Below are 14,174 nucleotides of genomic sequence, written 5' to 3'. Positions count from 1 at the left end.
CGTGGATCTTAGGTTGGCCGTTTGCTGGTTGCACAGTTTGACATCTGCAGAATGGGGTGGTGACTGCTTACTCTTGCGCCTGCTCCTCGGGTCTGAGACCTGTTCAGACGGAAGAGCAGCCGTGCCAGCGTGAGACTGCGCGTTGTTGGCCAGGCTGTGTCTGCCCCGTGACAGGTGCTGCTCTGTGCCTTCTCACTTCCTTTCAGGAAGCCGTTAGACATACGGGTGTGTGGGAGCAGATGGGACTGGACGCAGCCTGCACAGGCCACACCCCTGGGACCGTGGGACCCTCAGCAGGCTCCCCAGCCTCTCTGTGCCCTGCTCCCTTGTCCCCACTGGGGGATATAGCCTATCTCGCCAAGCTATTGTAAGAATAAGGGCAGTGAGGTTGAGTACCCAGTAAGGTCTTAATGCTTATGAACTGGTGTTAGTTTTCATTTGAACTCACATCTCTTTTCTTCCCTTATGGGAAAAGCAAACCCCTCCTCTGAAGGTAGGCACGGCGACGGTGACAGTTGTACCCTGTGAGCCGACTGGCACTTGTCTAGCACCTTAGCTCCCACGGCAGCTGAGTCAGGGATGTGGCGCCTTTTGACAATAAGATAAACTTCAGATTTTAAATTGGGAATTGGCAAATAGGAGATCGCGTATACATTGGCATTTTTGGAATGCTGAGTTGGCCCAGAGAAGAAAATGTGCGTGAAAATGTCATTTGGAGCATTTTCGTGGTTTTCCCAGTACTGACGCACATCTCCTAACTTCACGTGGGCAGGCGGGGTGCAGGCGAGTGGGCCTGGTTCCTCGGGGGGAATCAGATCGGAAGAGGATTTAGAGACCACCCGTCCACACTTACTTCATTAAAATAGTTGTAATTTCTGAATGGCGTGTGTTTCTCAGGCTCCCTTAAAGGTGTGCATTGAGAAGCCGTTGGCGTCTGTGGTCTGTGGCTGTCTGTTCTCTCTGCTGCCCAGGCCTCCCCACTTCCAGGCAGTGCAGGTGGGTGCCTCGCCCACTCAGCTGGTGTGTGTGCCTGCGAATACAGAGAAGTGCAGATGGTGCCAAGCCCGTGCGTGGCCCGCCCCACTGTGTGCTGTCTCTCTCTGCACTCGCTGGTCGTCTGGGCCTTTGGTGTGGCTGCAGAAGCAGCACAGAACTCCCCTCTGCTGGCGTGCCTGGGTTTGTTTCCCCAGCTCCCTACTTGAGTTGCTTCCAGATCGAAAGCCTGCAATGACTAACCTTGTATGTTGGTCGCGTGCCTAGAAATGGGATCACCAGGTCAGCAACAAGTAGGTAAAACGCTGGTGGGTTTTGAGTGTTGTGTGCTTGTGAACTCTGGTGTGGGTGACTGAGGGCCAGCAGCTGGGCCGGCAGCGTGGTGTGCCGAGCGACTGTCCCTGCGGCTGCACGGGTCCAGGGGGGCATCTTGGCCGAGGTGACTTGCACTCCTCCTTGGGGGTGTGTACAGTCAGGGACGTCGGCTTTCCCTTCCCTGCCAGCCCTGTCTTGTTCCTGGATCTTTTTCTGTTAAACTGCTGCTCTTCAACTTCTCACTGCTCTGTGTGTAGGAAGGAGAGGGACTTTATCTGGGATAAGTTACACAGCTTTTCCCCCAACTTTTTCTACTTATTTTGACTTTTTTTTTTTGGCTTTGCAGGGTTTTTTGAAATGTGTGTGTGTGTGTGAGAGAGAGAGAGATCACAGGAAGAAAAATGCTGTCCCCTATTTCTTTCTTTCTTTCTTTCTTTCTTTTTTCTTTTTTTTTTTTTTTTTTTTTGACAGGCAGAGTGGACAGTGAGAGAGAGAGACAGAGAGAAAGGTCTTCCTTTGCCGTTGGTTCACCCTCCAATGGCCACCGCGGCCGGCGTGCTGCGGCCGGCGCAACGCGCTGATCCAATGGCAGGAGCCAGGTACTTCTCCTGGTCTCCCATGGGGTGCAGGGCCCAAGCACTTGGGCCATCCTCCACTGCACTCCCGGGCCACAGCAGAGAGCTGGCCTGGAAGAGGGGCAACCGGGACAGAATCTGGCACCCTGACCGGGACTAGAACCCGGTGTGCCGGCGCCACTAGGCGGAGGATTAGCCTAGTGAGCTGCGGCGCCAGCCTTGTCCCCTATTTCTAATCAAAACTGATCTTGTGTGAGTGTCCCCCTGTGTCCCTCCTTCCTCATCTTCAGCAGGCCTCGTAATGAGCAGGTGGTTTTATGTTCACTCCATTCCTACCAAAGTTATATCCCAAAGCCTCTGGTTAATACTGCAGAACGCCACCTGTGGCAGACATTTCTGTGTTGCCGCTGTGACCGGTCTGACCTCCCTTTGAAAATATTGTACTTCTGTATTTATAGCTGTTTAATATTTGTAATATCTTAGGACGAACCTTCCCACGCCCTCAGTTTTTGCTCTGTAGATGAATTCCCATGAACGTGGCTGCAGCTCACAGCATTTAGACATGTCCAGGTTCCTGAGTGAACAGTGCACCACGTCCCGGGATGGATAGTGCCTGCCCCCGCCCAAAGCATTGCTTCCTGGTGTGTTACCACAAGCTGCGCGTGTTTATGGGTGTCTCCGAGGCTGTAGCCAGGTGACAGTGCTGGAAACGTCAGTAGATTTTGTAGGTGGATCAGGAGCCCTTGCCTCCCCACCGGAGCAAGCCAGGGTTGGGAGAGCGCAGGGACGTGCCGGTGTCACGGAGCTGGCTCAGGCAGGCCGCAGGCTGGCCGCCAGAGCTCTTGCTCTCGGAAGGGGAAGGCTGGCTCACTTCCGCTTGGGGTCCTCACACCAAAGTGTGGGGACAGCCATCATTCCCTTGAAAATTTTGCCATAAACTCATTGGGCCCAAATCACCGTGGAACATCGTGACTCGGGGTTTGTTTAACGAGCGTTTTTTATTTCACTGCCGAGAAAATCACACCTCGCCACTGGCAGTTCTCCAGCCATCCCCTTGGTAAATATTGACTTTGTACCTGTAGCACATTAGGTACCAGCTTGCTGATACCGTGTGGACGTAGAGTGGTGCTGTTTCTGGGCAGCTTCTAGGGGCGCGTCTTGTGCTGGGGGGGGGGGCTGACCCACACTGAGTCAGGTGTGGCAGGTGCACGTGATGGCCCGCTCCTAGGAGGCAGCCACTCCACGCCAGGGAGGACCTTGGACATTCTTGGGACACAGTAGCCAGGAAAGCAAGCCAGTGCCCCAACCCCCGTGCAGTGACTGACTTCTCTAGAGCAGGAGAGAGAAAATAGGGAGAAATGAACTCAACATACGCGGTGCCCAGTCTGTGTTTAGGGAGGAAGTGAAAGCAGACCACGGAGGGTGGCCAGAAGCCTTGGGGAAGAGCTGGGAGATTTGGCGTTCACCCAGGTCCCTGGGGAGTAGCTGGAAGTTTCCAGCGGTGGAGAGAGGCTGATGAAAGAGTGTCACAGGCAGCGGTGTGGTCACCTGGGGACACCTACCTGCATGGACACAGGGAGAGGAGCCCAGGGAGGGGAGGGGCTCGGCCTCCGGGGCTTCTTTCTGGGAAGTCAGGAAGTGACTTCCTGGCTGGCCTTTGTGTGTCAGGGGTCCTGGAGACCTAGGAAGGCGGAAGACACTGGTTGGATATTGTGGATTCTGTTGCTTTTGGTGCTGTCACTCTACACTGAGGATTCCCCAGTGACCACGGGGCCGGACGTCCTTGAGAGCCTCACGGGCAGCTGAGCAGTGAGGTCCTTGCCTCCACCCTGCCCGTGAGTGGTGCTTCTGAGCACAGGGACCCGTGCCAGGCTCTGGGAGCAGCACCCCGAGCTTGGGCATGGTGCTAGAAGTCTGGACTTCTTGGCAGTCTAGTGTTGTAACCAGTATTCCCATCAGGAGCTCTTCCTGCCGCTCCCCCAGGTTGTCCGTGGGGATTACTCAGGAGTAATCGGAAGGTTGTAGCCCGATTCCCTGCAGGAAGGTTGCATCAGTTGATTTGATTATGCTCAGCGCCCCCAGGGCGGGGCTGTGCACAAAGCCTGCCTCTCAGGCACTGGTGGGCTGCTGGGCCGTGTGAGCCTGCACCCTTCTCTCTCTCTCTCTGCACCTGTGTGGGTCACCGCCACCATGTCGGAGCTCATCCTGAGTGAGTGTTCTCTTGCTTTTTCCTTGTTCCACAGTGGGGTCCAGTGGAAGGATGGATGCAGGGTTGCAGAAAAAACAGGGGCAGGAAGGGGCTCCTATCTGGCAGACCTCACTTCTGTTGCTGGGTCTCCTCGGGAGCCCACCTGCACCAGGCTGTCCTCAGCTGGGGTCAGGAAGCAGGCTGGAGGGTGTTTCTGAGTGCGTACCGGAATGGTGGCCGGGGGCTGGGTGGGACTTGTACTTGTGGGGTTGAAGGGTACCCATGAGGTCTCTCTTCTGAACGGATGGGCTAGAGCTGTGGTGGGCTGGACAGTAGCCTGTGGCCTGCTGTCCTGACCCAGGATTTGCTGATGGAGACTTCCCTGCCGAGAGAGCCTGGGAGACTCCGACGAGACCACAGATTTGTTTGCCCAGCTGCTGAGACAGACAGGCTGTGAGGTCAGCGCAGGGAGCGGAGCAGCTGTTTGGGTGACCGTCATGGGAACGCTGAGTGTGGAGTTCATCTCTGCAGCCTGCCAGCTGCAAGGTCGGCCATTGCCACCCCCAGGCCAGAAGCCTCGTTCCAGACTTGGGGGACTCCGATGAGAAGGACACTCTTCTCTGGTGGGAAAAAAGCTGAAGAAATCGGTGGCTTTTGTTTCTCAGGGGGGCAGCTTCTTTGGTCCATGCAGAAGAGCAGTGGTCCCCATGCGGGGGGCCCGGCGCTGCCGTCTGTGAGCGAGCCACACTCATGGAATAAGGGCACAGTTTCAGGTATGAGAAGAATGCGGGCTTTGGAAGTTGCAAGCCTCGAGTCAGGATCCTAGGTCTGCCCTGGGGCCCTAATCGTGGATCTTTCTTAAACTTCACTGCCCAGGCTATTGGATGAAGTTCATCCAGTTGACTCCTCATCTCCATGGTGTTGATGACGAATTGCAAAATGCAGAGAGGAAGGCAGATGTCAGAAAGCATTGCAGCCACTCACAGGCGTGTGTGTCACGGTGCTGGGCAGTGTTGTCTGATCTGAAGCTGGTGATGGGGGGACCCTCTTCTCAGCACGGAGGAGGCCTGGCATCACGTTGGCATGGCCCTGCGTGTGCCGGAGGAAAGGAACTGCCCTCGGTACCCCAGGAAGTGGGCACTGCCCAGCTGAGGTCCCAGTGGTCACTGGGCAGTGAGGGAGAGAATGGAACCAGCAGTGTTTACGTGAGGACCTTGAATAATTCTCGGATGTTCCTCACGGGGAACACAGCCACTGCCCCATGAGATACCCGGCTGTTGCTTCTGCCCACCTGGCACACACAGACAGTTTATCGTGATTAAAAGTTAGCTCTGGGGGTGGGCACTTGGCCCGGTGATTATGGTGTTGCTTGGGACACCTTCATCCCATATCAGAGCACCTGGGTTCAAGTCTAGCTCGAATCCCGATTGCAGCTTCCTGCCAGGTGCACCTGAGAGGCAGCAGGCTATGGCTCATGTAGTTGGGGCCCTGCTGTCCTACGGGAGACCTGGAGTGAGTTCCTAGCCTCTGGCATCAGCCTGGCTCTGTCTCAGCTATTGCAAGCATTTGGGGAATAAATCAGCAATAGGAGTTCTCTGTGTCTCTGTGTTTCCAAAAAAAAAAAAAAAAAAATGACATAAGGAGGAGGAAGGAGACAACAGAGAAGGATGTTTGCCATCGACTCTGTGTGACAGCGTCAGGTTGTGTGTGCTGTTTCAGCAGTCGAGACTCAAGGCCCAGGCGGGTCATGATGCTGAGCGTCTGGTTCCCAGCCTGAGCTGTTTGGTTAGGGTTTAGGCCTCAGGGTTTCGTTATGGTTAGGGTTAGGTTTTAGGGCTAGAGTTATGGTTAGGGTTTGGTTTTAGGGTTAGAGTTACGGGAAGGGTTAGGGTAGGGTCCGTCAGGGCCACACTCCTCGAGGGTAAGGGGGCCTTTAAGTCATGTCCTGGGAGCTGAGCACGTGCCTCCGGGGCCCTGCACTGTCCCTGTGAGTTGTGTCTCTAGACAAGCCCCAGGGTCTGTGTGGAGAGAGGCACGGGGCCAGGCCGCATTCACAGAAGCCCGGCAGCCAGCGTGGAGCGTGCAGCATTGTGCAACCTGGGGGGAACCGAGCTCAGGCCTGCTTGCTCCTCCTCCTCCTTCCTGAGGACCGGTGGTGCTGGAGGGTGGCTGTGCCGTGACATGGCCAGGAGGTGCGTGGCTCGTGGCCGCTAACCCACTCTCCTGGGGCCTCAGGCCAGGACTTCCTGAGTGCCGGCAGCCTGTGTGCCCCACACTGCGTCCACAGGAAAGGAGAGGCTGAGGCAGGGGGCCATGGGCGTTCCCAAAGCCACGCAGGCCTGGGGGCAGGGAGACGCCCTGGACACCACGCCAGATGTCCCACTGCTGTGGAGGACAGAGGCCTTTGCGTGAGCCTTTCTCCCACACACGTGCCCAACCCGGCCTCGTGTCCTCACCGCGGTTCTTCCAAAACACACGTGGGGCATGACCGTTGTCCTCGAGCTGTGTCTCTCGCCTGGATCGGTGCCATCGCTAAGCCTCGGGGAATCCGAGCCCAACCCACACTCAGGACCCCGGCTCCCTCGCCCCACTCACACATTGCTAGCTAACACCTTGTACCTTGGATAGATTTGTCTCGTGTGTTTCTTTGTGGGTGTGTAATCTTTATTTATTTGAAATGCACAGAGAGAGAGAGAGAGAGAGAGAGAGAGAAATCTTCCTTCCGCTGGTTAACTCTCCAAATGCCCCACAGCAGCTGGGGATGGGCCAGGCCAAAGCCAGGGCCAAGGAGCTCACCCAGTCTCCTGTGTGGGTGGCAGGGAACCAAGTCCTTGAGCTGTCACCTGCTACCTCCCGGAGCACACGTTAGCAGGAAGCAGTCTGGACTGAAACGCAGGTACTCAGTGTGCAAATCGCTGTGCCCAAGGACCACGCCTGTGTTTGTTTCTCTCTCCCCTAGATCGTGAGTCCCTGGAAGCCAGGATAAACTGTCCCTTTCTCCTTCACATTTCCAGCGTGCCCAGGCTCACTGCGTAATGCATGCTTGCAGGGTGGGTTCCCACTCTCCGTGCTTTGTTCATCGTGGTCATTGGAAAAACACATGTGCACAAGTGCATGCACGTTTTGTGGTCCTAGGGATGCTGAATGTCGCCAGCCTCTGGGACTCCACGTGGCCCTGACAGGCAAGGGTGCCACTGTAACCCGAGACTGGGTTTGTTCTCCCCGCGAGGACCCACCAGCCTCTCCCATTGGAAGCACAGGCGCGCTCTTCTCATCCCCCTGGAGTTGGTTGTCCCGGCCGACTCTTCTGCTTTCGTGTCCCCTGGTCTGAACTCTGTTCCCTGCCAGCTGTCAGAAAGCAGAGACTACAGCAAAATGCAGTTGCTGTGGACATTTCGGACCTGCTGCAGTAGAAAAGCCGATGCACGTGTTCGGGAGCCTCAGGTGTTACTTTAGTTTTCCGACGGCTGTGTGTCCAGTAAGTGACAGCCCAAGCCTCCTGCTGATGAAAGCATGGGTCATTCCACTGCGGTCTTTGAACTCGTCGCTCTGTGCCTCTTTTTCTACCATGAAAAGATCTCCGAAAGCAGGTGGCTTAGAGAAAAGGAGCTTTGATTATTATTGGATGGTGCTCTGTGGGTGGCTACTCTGGCTCTGTTTGAGTCTTGAGCTAGAATAGGGCTTAGAACTTTCCGGAGACTTAATGCCGGTTTGCTCAGTATCTGATAATGGGTGATGGAAGCATTAGAGGTGCGTAAATGTAGGAGAGGCGGAGAGGGGCCGTGGGGGTTGGCATTGGCCCTGGAAAGCAGAGCTTGGAAGCTCAGCTCGGGCTGCAGGTGTGGCATGTTCTCTGGAGTGCAGCTGCAGGAACAGGGTTTTGGGATTTGGGAGCACTTTGCTACCTTGGGCAGCCTCTCACATTGAGGTTCCTTACTTGCCACGTGGGAGAGGCCTCTCACTTCAAGACTTCAGGTGGATGCGAGGAGCTGGGGCTGGAGGAGGCTGTGGTCCCTGGAACCCTGGAAGCCGGCGCTCCGGCCAGCATCTCCAGGTTGCAGGTGAGGCTGCTGGTCCCTGGGAGTGCAGTGACAGCCTCAGGCTCGCAGGGACACATCCCCAGAGCTGAGGTTAAAACACAGGCTCTTTGCACTTTTAAATTTACATTCCTATTTATTTTAAAAGCAAAATAACTTCAAGAGCCGGGCCTTGGCCAGGCTGAAGTCAGGAGATGAGAACTCCATCCGGGTCTCCCGTGTGAATGGTGGGGACCCATCTACATGGGCCATCACCTGCCTCGCGGGTGCTTGTTCATGGGTGGGCCGTCACCTGCCTCGCGGGTGCTCGTTCATGGGTGGGCCGTCACCTGCCTCGCGGGTGCTCGTTCATGGGTGGGCCGTCACCTGCCTCGCGGGTGCTCGTTCATGGGAAGCTGGGATCGGCAGTGGTGCTGGCACTGGAACCCGGGCACTCAGATGTGGGACTTGGGCCACCCGCCCGAGGGGCACCTTCAGCGCTGCACCAGACACCCTCCCCTCAGAGCCAGCTTTCTGGGTCTTCGTGGGGGCCTGTCGCAGCCCAGCTCTCCCTCGCTGCCCCAGTATCTCCTTACATCCTAACTCCAGGCGCTGAAAGGCCAGACTCAGAGCTTTCACAGCCTCGGTGCTGGGGGATGAGGTGTCTGGCTGGCACCTGGAAGGAAGACGGCCCCTGCGCCCCTCACAGAGCTGGCCAGGGGCTGTGTCCATCCTGGGCAAGCACCGATAGGAAGGGGCAGTGAGGGTGCAGGAGACGCGCCAGCCCCCACGCCCATGGGTGCATTTTACCCGACACAGCATGATGAGGGGTGCTCCAGAGTGGGGAAGCTGGTGGCCGCTGGATTCCAGATTCGCCCTGGGGGGCCCTGCACCCTTCTGCTAACTACTCTACGTCCCTCTCTGCATGGGAGGGGCGTGCACCGTGTTCCTGGCAGCGAGAACAGCCACAAACCATCAATCAGTTCATTGTCAGAGAGCAGTGCTGGGCTGGGGGTGGGGTGGTGGTGGCCTCCTCGTGCCTCCCTGGCCAGCTTGGAATGAGGCAGTGCTCTCTAGAGGGAAGCTGGACGACCCCCTGGAGCAGTGACTGGGTGCTGGGCCTCTGTAGCGTCCTCCTGGTAGCCGCCGTGTGATGTGGGTCTGAGTGGGCAGTGGAGGCACAGGCCCTTGGGGACTCCCGCGGTGTTGCCTTGCTGGATGGGGGTAGGAAAGTGCCCTTAGGCTGGCCTCTGTGGCCAGTGGCCGTGACGTCAGTACTCCGAGGAGCTAGCCCGGGGCAGGAGGGTTTGGTGTAAGACAGGGACGCCTGTGCTCCCGCTGTTGGCAAGCGGGTTCCCAGCCGAGGTGCCCTGCGACAGACAGGGGCAGCTCTGCAGATGTGCCTGGCCAGGCCTTGGCCCAGGGGACGTTTCTCCAGGGGAGTTTATGGCAGATTTCTGTCCTGTGTGTGTGTCTGGTTGTATGTGTATGTGCTTATGTGTGTGGTTGTGTGTGCATGTGCTTATGTGTGCGGTGTGTGGCTGTGTATGTGACTGTGTATGTAGTTGTGTGTAGTTGTATGTGTGTGATTGAGTGTGGTTCTGTGTGTGTGGTTGTGTATGTGGTTGTGTGTGGTTGTGGGTGATTTGTGTGTGTGTGCTGTGTGTGGCTGCATGTGTATGATCGTGTGTAGTCTCGTGTGTGGTTCTGAGGTTGTGTGTGTGGTTGTGTGTGTGTGGTTGCCTCTCTGTCACGTGCTGTGCAGTGGCAGCAGCATGGAGTCACCGGCAGTGTCCCCCTGCTGGCCGGGCCGTCTCCCCTGGCTCTGCCCTGTGAAGTGCTCACTGGAAGATGCTCTGCTGGGGCTGAGGGGAGGAGGTGGGAAGAGACAGAGAGGAGACAGAGAGGGAGAGAGAGACAGACAGAGACGGGGAGAGACAGAGAAGGAGACAGAGAGGAGAGAGAGAGACACGGGAGAGACAGAGAAGGAGACAGAGAGACAGAGAGTGAGAGACACGGGAGAGACAGAGAGACAGAGGGAGAGACAGAGGGAGAGACAGAGGGAGAGACAGACAGGAGAGAGAGAGGGAGAGAGAGACAGACAGAGACGGGGAGAGACAGAGAAGGAGACAGAGAGGAGAGAGAGAGACACGGGAGAGACAGAGAGACAGAGGGAGAGACAGAGAGGAGAGAGAGAGGGAGAGAGACAGAGAGACAGACAGAGATGGGGAGAGACAGAGAGAGAAGGAGACAGAGACGGGGAGAGACAGAGGGAGAGACAGAGAGGAGAGAGAGACAGACAGAGACGGGGAGAGACAGAGAAGGAGACAGAGAGACAGAGAGTGAGAGACACAGGAGAGACAGAGAGACAGAGGGAGAGACAGAGGGAGAGACAGAGAGGAGAGAGAGAGGGAGAGAGACAGAGAGACAGACAGAGACGGGGAGAGACAGAGAGAGAAGAAGACAGAGAGTGAGAGACAGAGACGGGGAGAGACAGAGAGACAGAGGGAGAGACAGAGAGGGTGAGAGGGACAGACAGAGAGGGAGAGACAGAGAGAGAGAGAGAAAGGGAGAGACAGGGAGACAGAGAGAGAGAGGGAGAGGGGGAGAGGGAGAGAGGGGGAGACAGAGAGAAAGGGAGAGATGGAGACAGAGAGAGGGAGAGAGAGAGAGAGGGATAGCGAGTGAGGGGGCTAGAGACAGGGGGGTGTCTCCTCTTCAGGTTGTTGTTCGGGCTCCTCTGATTTCGGCGTGGGCTCGTGAGGTCTGTGCTGCACTTGGGCTGCGGTCCACATTACGTCGCTGCTCAGAGCTCCTCGGCAGCAGTGTTCGGGGCTCTCTCAGCGGCCTCCTGTGTCGCTTAGACACCGTCAGTGTTGTTGCTTTGGCCGCTTCCGTGCCCTGTGTTTCTCCAGGGTATCCCAGCTCATCCTGAAGGCTTCCTGCCACAGTCCTCGAATCATCCTTGTCCAGTTAACACTGATTTCGTGCTGGAGCACTCTATCAGAAACCGAGATCTGCAGGTTCAGTGTTTGGTGGAACCTGTGCGTCACTTCTCAGCTGATGGAGCCAGGAGGCGTGTGGAAGTCTGCTAACCAGTGTGTACGCCGTCTGCCACCCAGTGTGCGCCTGTGTCCTAACCAGTGTGTGCGCCTGTGTCCTAACCAGTGTGTGCTCCTGTGTCCTAACCAGTGTGTGTGCCTGTGTAGTAACTACTGTGTCCTAACCAGTGTACACTCCTGTGAGGTAACCACTGTGTACACCCCTGTGTCCTAACCAGTGTGTGCGCCTGTGTCCTAACCAGTGTGTGCGCCTGTGTAGTAACTACCATGTACTAACCAGTGTGCACTCCTGTGAGGTAACCACTGTGTACTAACCACTGTGTACACCCCTGTGTAATAACCACTGTGTACACTCCTGTGTCCTAACCACTGCGTGCCTGTGTCCTAACCAGTGTGTGCTCCTGTGTCCTAACCAGTGTGTGCTGCTGTGTAGTAACTACCGTGTACTAACCAGTGTGCACTCCTGTGAGGTAACCACTGTGTACACCCCTGTGTCGTAACCACTGCGTGCCCCTGTGTCCTAACCAGTGTACACTCCTGTGTTGTAACCACATGCACTAACCAGTATACGCTCCTGTGTCCTAACCAGTGTACGCTCCTGTGTCGTAACCACTGCGTGCCCCTGTGTCCTAACCAGTGTACACTCCTATGTCGTAACCACATGCACTAACCAGTATACGCTCCTGTGTCCTAACCAGGGTCTATGCTGACTGCTACCCAGTGTGTATGGATGTCCAGAGTTCCACGCAGCCACGTGTGTGCATATTAGGCTGCCCTTGAGCTCATCCGTGTATCTCCAGCTCTGCTCTGTTAGCACAAGCCCTGTGGCCTGTCTGCCACCTCCCACCCCACCAGCTGAGTCCTGGTGGTGTTGTGCAGATAAATGACGAATGTGGAAGTGAGGAACTCAGTGCCTCTCCCCTCCCCCTTTCCCGAGTGGAAGCACGTACGTGTGTTTGTTCTCACTTTGGATTATCTGTGAGACCGACGCTGGCCAGGAGGTAGGCAGACACACACATGTGGTCGACTTGGAGGCCTTGCTCACCCAGACGGTGGTGAGATTGAGTAAAAGTGACTGTGCAGGGTCCCGGCCAGTGGCACTCACCTTGGTGTCGCCAAGAATGGTGCATTCAGTGGGCTGCACACAGCAGAGACTCGGGGAAGTGGCCCGGGGGCGGGGGGTGCTGGAGAAGAGGAACATGGAGGGTTGGCAGGGTTGCTGGAGGAGGTGGTGAGGAAGAGGCAGACAGGGGCTGGCTAGGAGCTGCTCTGCTTTGAGGGCAAAGTGGGGTGGGGGGAAGGAGGGAGACCCCCGGCGGCTATTCCCTTGTGTCCTGAGGTGGGATGGCGCAGGCCTGATTGTCCCAGAACCACCTGAATCATCACGCTCACCCCGCACACAATCAACAGTCACTTGCCTCACAAATATTTTGAGTTGCTCAAATTGAATAATACTTACAATTGCCCAGATGTCCTTCACATAATTTGTCCTTCCACATGACTTGACATTCGCATCGGCGAAAACAAAGGCCGTTGTTTCTTCCATTGTGCATTGTGATTCTCTTAGCAAATTCCGCCACAAGTGTGCAGCTGCTTGGCGTTTGTGGAGTCTTGTTGAGGCCATCCTGTGTGGAGGGAAGCCCCTGGCGGAGTTAGACAATAGGTGGCTTTTCGTGTGCGCGCGTGTGAAATCCGGACTTGGAGTGCAGCGCAGACCCCGTGTGCTGCAGAGGTGGAAGAAGGCTGATGTGGGGCCGGGGCCGGGGCCGGGGCTGGGACCCCATTGCAGCCTGGCTCACGCAGTCAGAGCCGAGCTGAGGGCTGCGGGCTGGCTCGTGCCCAGGGCGTTGGGCACCCGTATTGTCTGGGGACCCCAGAAACCGTGGTCCAGGAAGAGAGGAAGTCAGAGCGAGCCCTCTGCTCTGTGCCAGGGGTCGGGGCAGGGGCCGTAAACAGGAAAAGGAGCCTCCCTCAGAGCCGCCTTGGGAACAGGCGAGAGGGTGCAGGGCAGCCGCCGGGGACGGAGGCCCTGCTGGGCCAAGGGGTAGGGAGCTGTCACCTGAGTCCCGTGGTCCAGGTCTCACGGTGAGTGTGGGCTGGGGGATCCCAGGCCCCCGTGGGGAAGAGGTTAGGCTCTGGGGTTCTGCCGCCCTGTGATGTGTTCTGGGTACAGGCCTCGGTGCTGGCCTCCTCCACCAACTTCAGTTACGGTGGAGCTTCGTATGGGGTGTTTCTCTGCTCTCAGCTGCTCTCCTCATGCTGACCTCTGCAAGTTCATGTCTGTTCTTGAGCCCGACATGTGGTGATGGCCCCTGTCCCAGGGGCCTTATTGCACTCGAGGGACTTCTCGTTCTTGACAAGTCTGCACGGAGGTGAGGGACAAGCTTACATTCAGAGGGGTGGCTTCTCCCACATCACAAAATCCTGCAGCAGAGCAAGCATTTGAACCCAAGGTTCTTGGCCCTGACAGTTCAGCCTGATGCCTCACAGAGTCCGGACCCGGAGCCTCTGCAACATCGCCCACAGCCCACCCACCAGGCTCCAGGCTCCAGGCCAGAGCCGCCACGGCCACCCCGCCCCCGCCCCCAGGGAAGCAGCTCCCTGCTCGCCCGATCCTGGAGGCCTGCCCACGCCTGGCAGCATCAGGCAGGGCTTGTGGTCCTGCAGGGCCACCTCGTGCAGTGAACTCCAGGCCTTGGGCTTGGGGAAAAAGAAACTCCAAGGGTGGAAGCGGAGAGAGCAGCATACAGAAAAAAACATGGTGCCCGAGCCCTGAGATCCCTCCAGGATGTTCGATGCATTATCCATTCATGGTGCAGGAGACGGCCTCGGGGAGGTGACAGGCCCCAGGTCCCCAGGTCCCCACAGAGCAGAGTGACGCTCGGGTCCTGTTTCTTTTGGATCCGTCAGCTTCGGGTCAAGTGATCATGCTCCTTTATGTTATCTGGACGGCTGCAGAGTCCCCAGTCAGTGGGATTCGAATCCAAGATAACTTTGGTGACAGTGGACATGTGCTTGTATCAGA

At 56.9% G+C, this 14,174-nt stretch overlaps 1 protein-coding gene across 6 annotated transcripts in view; it reads left to right on the top strand.

Annotated features, from left to right (window-relative positions):
• RNF144A (ring finger protein 144A) overlaps nucleotides 1-14,174 on the top strand; it is a 113,353-nt gene that overhangs the window by 57,177 nt on the left and 42,002 nt on the right. Inside the window, exon 1 of one of the 6 annotated variants that reach the window (XM_070069758.1) lies at nucleotides 13,139-13,234. The exons of the other annotated variants lie outside the window; for them this stretch is intronic. The gene's annotated coding sequence lies outside the window, so the exon portion shown is untranslated. Of the gene's footprint in view, nucleotides 1-13,138; nucleotides 13,235-14,174 lie in introns of those variants that run through there. 6 annotated transcript variants of the gene reach the window in all.

This window comes from Oryctolagus cuniculus, chromosome 2 (assembly GCF_964237555.1).
Source record: "Oryctolagus cuniculus chromosome 2, mOryCun1.1, whole genome shotgun sequence".
In the NCBI taxonomy this organism is placed as follows: Eukaryota; Metazoa; Chordata; class Mammalia; order Lagomorpha; family Leporidae; genus Oryctolagus; species Oryctolagus cuniculus.
Note: the sequence above shows the minus strand (reverse complement) of the source record. Positions and strands in the feature narration are given on the sequence as shown.